The 9,185-nt window shown below is 41.2% G+C and overlaps 1 protein-coding gene across 1 annotated transcript in view; it reads right to left on the minus strand.

Moving 5' to 3' along the window:
- Positions 1 to 5,410, minus strand: part of KCNB2 (potassium voltage-gated channel subfamily B member 2) — a 381,801-nt gene extending 376,391 nt beyond the window's left edge. Inside the window, exon 1 of the mRNA XM_069466369.1 lies at positions 4,739 to 5,410. The gene's annotated coding sequence lies outside the window, so the exon portion shown is untranslated. The remainder of the gene's footprint in view (positions 1 to 4,738) is intronic.
- Between the last annotated feature and the right edge of the window lie 3,775 nt (positions 5,411 to 9,185).

The raw sequence follows: 9,185 nt of genomic DNA on the forward strand, positions 1-9,185 counted from the left end.
AGACAGCCTCAAACAGAAGTCAGTAAGTATTTAAATCAAATGATTCCCCAGGAATATTGCTATATATCATGGTTGGGATTTTCAGTACTAAAAGTACTATACTTCAGGTATATTACTGATTAAAAAGGCTTTGGTAGATTAGTCTGAGGACCTAAACATCATTTCAAGTACTGTTTTTATGAGGAAATATATATGAGTCATAAAATAACCAAACTTTTAAAATGAACCTTTTTAGAGCAATCCACTGTGGTTTGAAAGTTGGCTATACAACGTGACTGAACCTATAAGACCTATTATCTGTGTGAAAAATAAAAATATCAATCATGAGGATATCTCTAAATATTTGATTCTATGGCATCCTATAAGCAATATTTAATCATTTTATCTTTCAAATTTAATACAGATGATATTTTCCACATAAACAGAAGCAGTGACTATTTAGAAAAAAAACTTTACTTCAAATATTATATAAAGTTCTATTGATGAAAATCTCAATTTATAATTTGATTTATGGTTTCATGATTTTATTATAGTTATTTGCCACTTAATAAAATAAATGCATTCTAAAAAATATACTAGCAAGTAGATCTGTTAAGTGACTATATTTCAACTTCCATTAAAATATTCGGGTTACATTTTACAGAGGAATAAATGGGGACATGGGTAAAAGAAAATAATATTGCAAAACTAGTAATTTTCTTTTAAAACATAAACATATAATTTTTAAAATAGCTAAATTAAATGTATTTGTAATACTAAATTTTATTCAAAGTAATTCACAAACTTAAAAAAAACTAAAAATGAAAATAAACTATCATCAGAAATTGACCGATCAAATCATCTGTGTCAGCCAGCCTCACTTTCTGTGGTTACTGTAGGGATAGTACTATCTAATGTGCTAGCATTCTGATAAAATCCCACCCACATTAGTTCATGTTGAAAATTTGGGAGTTTTCTCCTACTTAAAAAAGTCCCTACTTATGGCCTTTTCCAAGCATTCCCCTGTAGTAATAATGATGGCATCTTTTAGTGAGAACACATAGCTCCGAATAAATCTAGGAACTGCAAACATCTTGTTCTGCTTGGGATCATGCTTCTTAATATTTCTGGATATCATAGTGGTTAAATGAAGCCAGAACACCTGGGTTCAAGTTTGACTTTACCATTTACTTCCTATATGACTTAAGACAAGAAAAGTCTCTGAATTTTACTTTTCATATCTATTATATAATATATAATAAAGGTTATTGACAGTGACTTCACAGGATAGTTGTGAGAATGAAAATATTAATATCTGTAAAATGCTTAAAACAGTACCTAGCTTAAGTGTTTGCTATAATAATTTTATTTATGTAATAAAATAAAATACATATTATTACTTATAATGATAGTATTCTTATTTAATTTAAATGTAAATTTTAAAATTTTAATAAAATGTGTTACTATTGTTATTGTTTTCTAACAATTCCCAAACGCATAGCCTGTGACAAATTTTCGTGATCCTCTTCATGAATTTGTCTTAACCTATTAAAGATGATATTGATAAGTGCATTTCTGTATGGAAGAAAGCTATCATTTTGAACTATAACCATGATTCTTCAATCAGTTATTCAAGGTTTTTTTTTTTTTTTTTGGACTCTCTACAGTTTAAAATATCCTTGAAGGCAGGAATGTCTTCTATATCTTTTGCATTTGTTACATTCTAGTCAAGCACTTTTTTCCTTATACATATTTAATACGTAATAAATGAATTAATGAATGAGTTAGTGAGTGGCTACAGGACATTAAATCAGAGACTAAAGATGTCCAATTCAATCTACGGGAACAAGCACTTTTCAAGATGACACTAGAGGGTTTGGCTTACACAGGCCCAGAGACCCTGGTCTCACATACTTGACTTTCTGCCTCACGACTTGTACTTGCAGTAAAGAGTTGGTGGAAATATATATTTAAGAAGTACAAGGAGGAAATATTATATGCAATGAAACAGAACAGGTTATATATCTAGTGCATGAAGATACTTGTAGAATGTGACTAAAAAATTGAAGACTGCTCTGCTCTATAAAATTTATTTTATCACTTGGGGAATCACAAGGCCATAAACTCTAACCTTAATAAAATACTCTAAACTTAAAAAATATCACATATAATGTATCCATACTCTCCATTCCTCTGACTTATGAATATAATAGGCATCATGATTTTAAGCAAAATCCACTTGACGAATATAAGCAAATCTCAAATAATATTACATTCTGAAATAAGTACACTATCTTAACCATGTATATTTACCTTAAAATGTACGTGAGGGATTTCCTATCAACTTTAAGAATTTTCCTCTGGAATTAGTCTTTAAGGGGCAGCAAATTTTAAGGAACTACTTACTTCCTTATCAAGGAAAAAATGTGTTAGGGCAGAATGAAACATATCTTGTAGGTTTCCTAGATTTTACCAGTAATTTGGTCTACTTTCATTATATGTATACACATATACTGGTCTCTCTAGAGTACTATTTAAAAATGCCAGATATACACTCGACAAAAAATATGTTTCTCAAGCTTAATGAAGATGCTCCACAGACTTGCACATTTATAGACATGCAGGCAGGTACACACACACACACACACACATAAGAAAAAAAAAAAAGAAAAAAACCTCAAGAGATATGCTTTTAAGTTGCCAAGAAATGTGACTGAAATCATATCCTGACATTTCACTTTTTCTAACGACATCACTTTTATTATCATACTTAAAGTTAGAATGGCAGGCTGATGTCCACAGTTGCCCTATTGCATAAACAAGGAAGTTTTAAAAGCCAAACAGAAAGGACTGGATAAGGTAATAATTTCTAACTAATCCCATCTGAGAATTCAGTAAACATGTACGTTTGCAGAGTTGAACTGTGGGACCTGGAGAACAGTGAAATGGGAAATAACTTCAGCTGATGCACAGATTGAGCCTACTCAGAAAAACAGGAGAAAAAGGAAAGAGAGACAACAGAAAAGCAGTATGCGAGGATGAGAACTCTCAAAGTGTCAGGCAGTCGAGTTATTTTCTGGAGTCAGTGTGTGTGAGTTTGTGTATGAGGGAGAGTTGTGAACACTAACATAGAGAGGGAAAAGTGAAGCTTAAAGGAGGAAGAAAGCAAAGAGAACTGCCAGGTGATTCACTCCTTTCTCCAAAAGTCTGAATAGTTCCAGAAAAGGAAGAAGGGTGCATTAGACAGAATTCTGTTTGTGATAAACAATTGGTCTGAACCTGAAGGCAAGACAGAGGGCATTATGGCATTTACTTTGTGAAATCGTATTAACTCTTTTAGGTGATCAGGGTACTTTTCATTCAGTGGAGAAAAAAGTTATTTATGCACTGGATCTTCAAAATTCTCAGAAAGTCTACGCAAACACAAGTAAGCACTTTTCATGCCTTACATTAAAAAACACCACTTCAAGCAGCAATTAAATGCACATACACATGTACAATGTATCAAATTACTGAACTGTTTAAGTTTTGGTTAATTTAAAAACAAAGACCTCTCTAGTCTAGATGTCTATAGGTTTCATTCATGTATTACAAGTTAAGCTGTGGACAACTTTATATTTATTGACACACACTCCTCAAGAGTGAAATAGATAAAGCAAAACTTGTTCTTTATGTGTATACATAATTTTTAAAATGTTACCCTCTTTTACAAAACCTTTCCTTTAAGTTATTCAGCACTGACAAGATTAGATCTTTAACTGAAATCTATCTTTCACTTGTCCTATGAAATGTAATATCTTGATTGACATTTATTTGTAAATAAACCAAGAGACCTCAGTCCCACACAATACTACACATTTAAAAATAACAATAAAATGTTTACTTTTCCTTTGTCTTGGACTTAAGAAAATCAAGTTCCCAGCAAAATCAAAAAACCAATGAATGCAAAAAATAACTTGATTAGAAGAAATGTTGAACATGCGTGAAATCAACCCAGTGTACATCTGTGCATACTAAAATTTCCAGTGTAATCTTGTATTTGTTATTTACTGTTGAAACAGTTGTGCAGTCATAAATACTGCAAAAATGGCATGCTTGTGCATATTGCACACTGACAATTTTTATGAATGAAGACACATAAATGCACATAACTCGAGAAAATGGATGGCAGGATACTATTTTGAAAGGGTCATTAAGCACTGGGAGCAAATGATGAGGCAAATGGTCGATAATATTTTGGTGCCATTCAGGGCAAATGTATTCCCAAGTCCCCTAGCAGAATGTGTTGGAAACAGCTATGAAGCTCTTTCCTTGGAGACCCGTTCTCCCTCTCAGGAATCATGCTACAGAACAGAAACCGCGCAGCGCTTGAAGAATAAAATGCATGCATGGCTCTGTGTTCTGAGGACTGTTCATACATCAGAGACATCACACTCCCTAAATCCAGTCCCACAAGTGTGTGCGTGTGAGTGTGGCATTTACCAACAAATGAACAGAAGGCAACAAGAGCTCCTCTCCTAGAAATAACATTCCCCAGCCCTTCCCAGGCAGAGGGGCTAACACTTGAGTGCCTTCCCCACCGGGAAGGAGCCTTACATCAAACACCCTCTCAGGGCTAAGTCAGCTTTGTGTGTAAGTCCGCTCGGCGCCATATGGCAGTTTCCAATTCCTTTAGCAACTCAAGTCTGGCTAGGCTGCCGCGATGATTCATTCTTAAACGAAGACCCCTTCGGGGAGCAGCGATGCCCCCGCCACTTACCTAGCTCCCACCGACCCCGCTCAGCAGGCGGCACGGGCTCGGGCACCACAAAGGGCTGTGGGATTCCCCGCTCCCTCCGGGGCTCCTCTCCCCGCGACGATCCCCTTCGCCAATGATCTGTCGCTGGAAATCCCCCTCCCCTCCACAGAGAGGAGGGTCTCCCCGGCTGGCTGGAGCTCCCGGCGTGTTTTTCCCCCTCTCTTTACATCCCTGACTCTGGTTCACCGTCTCTAGTAGGAAGGCTCAAAGGAGAGGCGGCGGGAGGAAGCTAAGGCATCCTTCAAAAGAACAATAATCTTCATCGATCTTCACCCCCTTCCCCAGGCGGGGCCCCCATCCCCCTGCCGCCGCCGCCGCCGCCGCCGCCACCGCCGCGCAGACGGGAGAAGGTTGGAATAGAAAAGGAAAAATCGAGCGGGGCTGAGCTCGCCGCGCGGAGGGAGCCGGAAAGCGAGCCGCGCCAGCCCGGGAGTTGCCTCTCGCCGGGGCTGCCCGAGGCGCGGCGGCGGCCGGCGGGGGCGGAGGGCGGAGGGCGGAGGGCCGTGGGTGCTTGGTGGGTGTGTGTCTGTGGCGGAGCAAGGCAGAGGCTGCGTGCGGGAGGCGAGGCGGGGCGCTCTGGGGCGCCGGTCCCCCGCCCCGCGGCTCGCCGGCCCGGCGCGCACACACGGCCGCGGCCACCCCAGCCTCCCGCTCCGCCTCCTCCCGCGCTCCGCGCACCCGCGAGCAGGAGCGGCCGCCGCCTCTTCCTCCTCCTCCTCCTCCTCCTCCTCTTCCTCCTCCTCCTCCTCCTCCTCCTCCTTGGCGCTGGCGGCTCTCGAGGTGGGCGGCGGGGAGGTAGGGCGGGGTGGCAGGGCTGTGCTGCTGGCCAGGCACCACCGGGTACGCCGTGGCTTGGCCTCGCAGCTCCAGAGCTGTGCGCTCGGCCGGGGACAGCGCTCCGGTACCCAGGGCGCGGCCGGGGCGCGGGCGGGCGAGCGGGCGCCGCCCACACCTCGGCGGGAGCCTCCCTCCGCTCCCGCGCGCCTGCCGCTCACCGCGGCCCCGGGCCGGGTTCTACACCCACACCCACCTGCTTTGCACCGCGGCTGCCACCCGGCTGCACTGGGCTGGAGGGTCCGCAGCCCCGCGGCCGCCGCGCGCACGGCGGCCGGGAAAGCCCTGGGACGCCCCGCCGCCACGCGCTCCGGCGGCTTCGCGGGATTCCCCGGGCCCTTCGGCTTCCAGCTGCCGGGCTCTCCTCCCGCCAGCCCCCTAATGACCCTGACCCTGGGCTAGCTGCTCGACCCCGGGGAACTCGGGCGAGGACAGATGGCTCCTGAATGTTGGGGCCAGGATTATTTTCCCGGAGAAGGAGCTGCGGGGATAACTAGGAGCGCAGATAGATCTGACTTTCCTCCAGGCACCTCAGGCGCCGCTCGCTCGGGGGACGTCACTAGCCCGGAGTGACCCCGCTTTCCTGGGTTTTAGGATAAAGCCGGGTCGGTGGCAGTTTTAACTCTTGCTTCCCACGGGGGCGCTATTCATACCCTGCTTTCTTTCCTTTGCCCATGTACTTACCAGCTGGAAAACTATGCCAAGTTCTTCCCTGAGGGGAGGCCTCAGGGTGGACACCCAGACCTATCCCCGTTTTCAGGGAGCAGTAAAGACAATGAACTTGAATAACATCACTGGAACCTACTCCTATCCCAAGTGCTCCTTGACAGGCAGGAAATAAAGACAGCAGGCACAGTTACAGGGCTTTCAGGAAAACAAATAAAGTAGCTTAAAACACCCTTTCAAAAAGAATGCAGGCCATGACAATATATTCAAATGCTGGGACTCCCGAGTTTCTTTAGGCTCGGAAGAAAGATGGCTGTTGAAAGAGGTCCGAATACAGTTTTAAATGTATCCCATTTAATCATTGCTTTGTTTTAGCCCTGATGTGCACTGGGAAGCACTATCCTCTCTGGTTCTCTACACCTTGACTTCCCACCTCCCCATAGACCTTACTTTGTGCTGAAGGGTTTCATGTTTGAAATGTCAGACATTGGGTGGGATGTTCAGTATGGAAGTTGGCCCTTGTGATGCCATCGCCCTCCAGCAAGAACCTGCCCTGGCTCTCTGCTTTTCTGAGGACTTCTCAAGTATGAACACTAGGAAGAGAACACCCAGATTCCCAAACCCTTACCTACAGCCCTGGCCTGTTCCCAGGCTCCAGCTCCACGTTTCTAGGGACTTGCAGAAGCCCATTCCCCCTGCCCCCCACCAGCCTTTTCACCTTCCCGCAGAGTTTACTTTCTGCAGTTTGCTCTTCCCCGTGCACAACCCTGACCACCATACCATTTCCCTGTTCACAAATGTTCCCTGGTTTCTCATGTCCTATCAAACAGCATTTGTGCATCCCTGTGCCATTGCAGATGTGAGTGCCTCTCCTGAGATGCTCCTCTCCAGATCTTAGGTCCAAATCATTGCACCACTTCAAACTCTGCCTCTTCCCTGACTCCTCCCCTTTGGTGCCCATAGCACGATGTCCCAGCAATCTTTTTTTTAAGACATATATCAGCTTCTGCTTTCTATACCATATATGTACTTTCTATGTACATGTCTTTACATTTTAAATTATAAGTTCCTCCAGGGCCAATTCCATATTCCTTCATATTCCATATTCATTCCTTATGTCTAACCCCAAACCACACATGTGAGACATACCTATTCATCCAACAGAATTACTTTGCAACTTTTGTCAGCCACTCAATAGTTGTTAATTGAATGGAATTTATAAAATATTTTTAGTCTAGAAAGACGTCTTAGGATTCATTTAGAGTGTACCTAAATTTAAGTGGCATGCCCTTTCGTAGGGGTGGTGAAAGTCTCCTAACTTTACTAGCCCTATGGCAACATTACTGATCACCTTGGTGAGAATTTAATCATTTGACAAGTACTTGTTAAACAAAATTTTACCGTCTTTAAATTTCCATTAGATTTTAGAAATCTGAATCTATTTGCCTACTCTCTAACTGGTCATTAGTCAAGAGAGTAAATTATCTGTTCGGTAAAACACAATGCTGTGATCTCCATTTCTGGGAAGCAGGGTGCTAGGAGTAAGTTATCCATCAAGCCTGAGTCGTGTCTGTGAGCATGCAATGATAAGATAAAGCAACCTTTGGGGGGAAAAAATATAATTTTTCTTACTAAATGGTTCATATCCCAAATGAGTTATAGAGAATCACCCATGATACACAAGTTGTTTGGAACAGCGGAATTCTCTGTACGCACAGCTTGAATTCTGGACGGCTGCAAGGACTCTTGTGTTGATTATCATGATGCCGCTCTACCTTCTAAGTAAATTTGGATAATTTGGGTTTTTTCTGGTTCACCAAGGGAACAATTAAAACAATCTAGCTGAAAAATCAGACATGTTTTCACCTTGCTCCTTAAATTATCGTTTTTTTTTACCTTTATTGATATTTATGGGAACGTTCCTTTTGCTAGTATTTCAATTTCTCATAATTATCTTGAGATGTGATGAAATCATATTACAGTAAAGGGGGAAAATATCTGTTTAGTATGTCAAAATGCTTCCCACATAATGCTTGGTAAAATAAATAATTGTAATATAAATTTAACCTTAAATACCTTTATGCATATCAGTAGATACAATTTAGATGAAGAATGTGTTTCCTTATACATCATAATGCTGGTGTATAGGAATATGTATGTGTTTATACACAATATCAAACATAATAGGTTCTTGGTTTTTTCTGTTGGATAAAGTATTTGAAAAATATTTAGTGTAATCTGAATAACATCACTACTGACTATACTGACTTGCAGAGAGAGTCTGTACAGATTACAATAAAGTAGTAAGGGCTGGAGTCTGAACATATTTTAAAATGTTAAAAGCATAAGGATAATAATTTACAAGTTTTTGGAGACTAAAGAAAGAGATTTATTTAAATGTCTTTTTCAAGTCAAGTAGAAAGAAAAGTATGACATATTGAACAAAACCAATCCAAAACAAAAATCAGTTCCAGAAGAAGAGTATTTAAAAATGATGTGAGCCTCAATAAAGGGAAAAATATATAAACATGTATGTAAATGTGGTATGTGTAAGTGTATGTATATATATTCTTGAAGGATTTATATTAACAAGCTGAAAGAGTTATCTCTGAGTTGGGAGGCAGGTTTTGTTTTATTTGGTATAAACTGATTATACCAGAAAATGTGTAGATATTAATCTTCCTCAAATATCAGAACTATGAGGACACTACTTTACACACTTAATCATAAACCAAATATATACACAGATTGGGACTACGATTCAAAAAATTTATTTTTGATAAGAGCAAATACTATTACACTATGGTGCTTATTGTCATAAAAGAAAACAGCCAACTGAGGGTAAAAAGAATTTATCACATTCTTAGACCTCACGTACCTTCTTTTCTTCTTCTAAATAAAAATGTAG

Source organism: Eulemur rufifrons, chromosome 3 (genome assembly GCF_041146395.1).
Source record: "Eulemur rufifrons isolate Redbay chromosome 3, OSU_ERuf_1, whole genome shotgun sequence".
Taxonomy (NCBI): domain Eukaryota; kingdom Metazoa; phylum Chordata; class Mammalia; order Primates; family Lemuridae; genus Eulemur; species Eulemur rufifrons.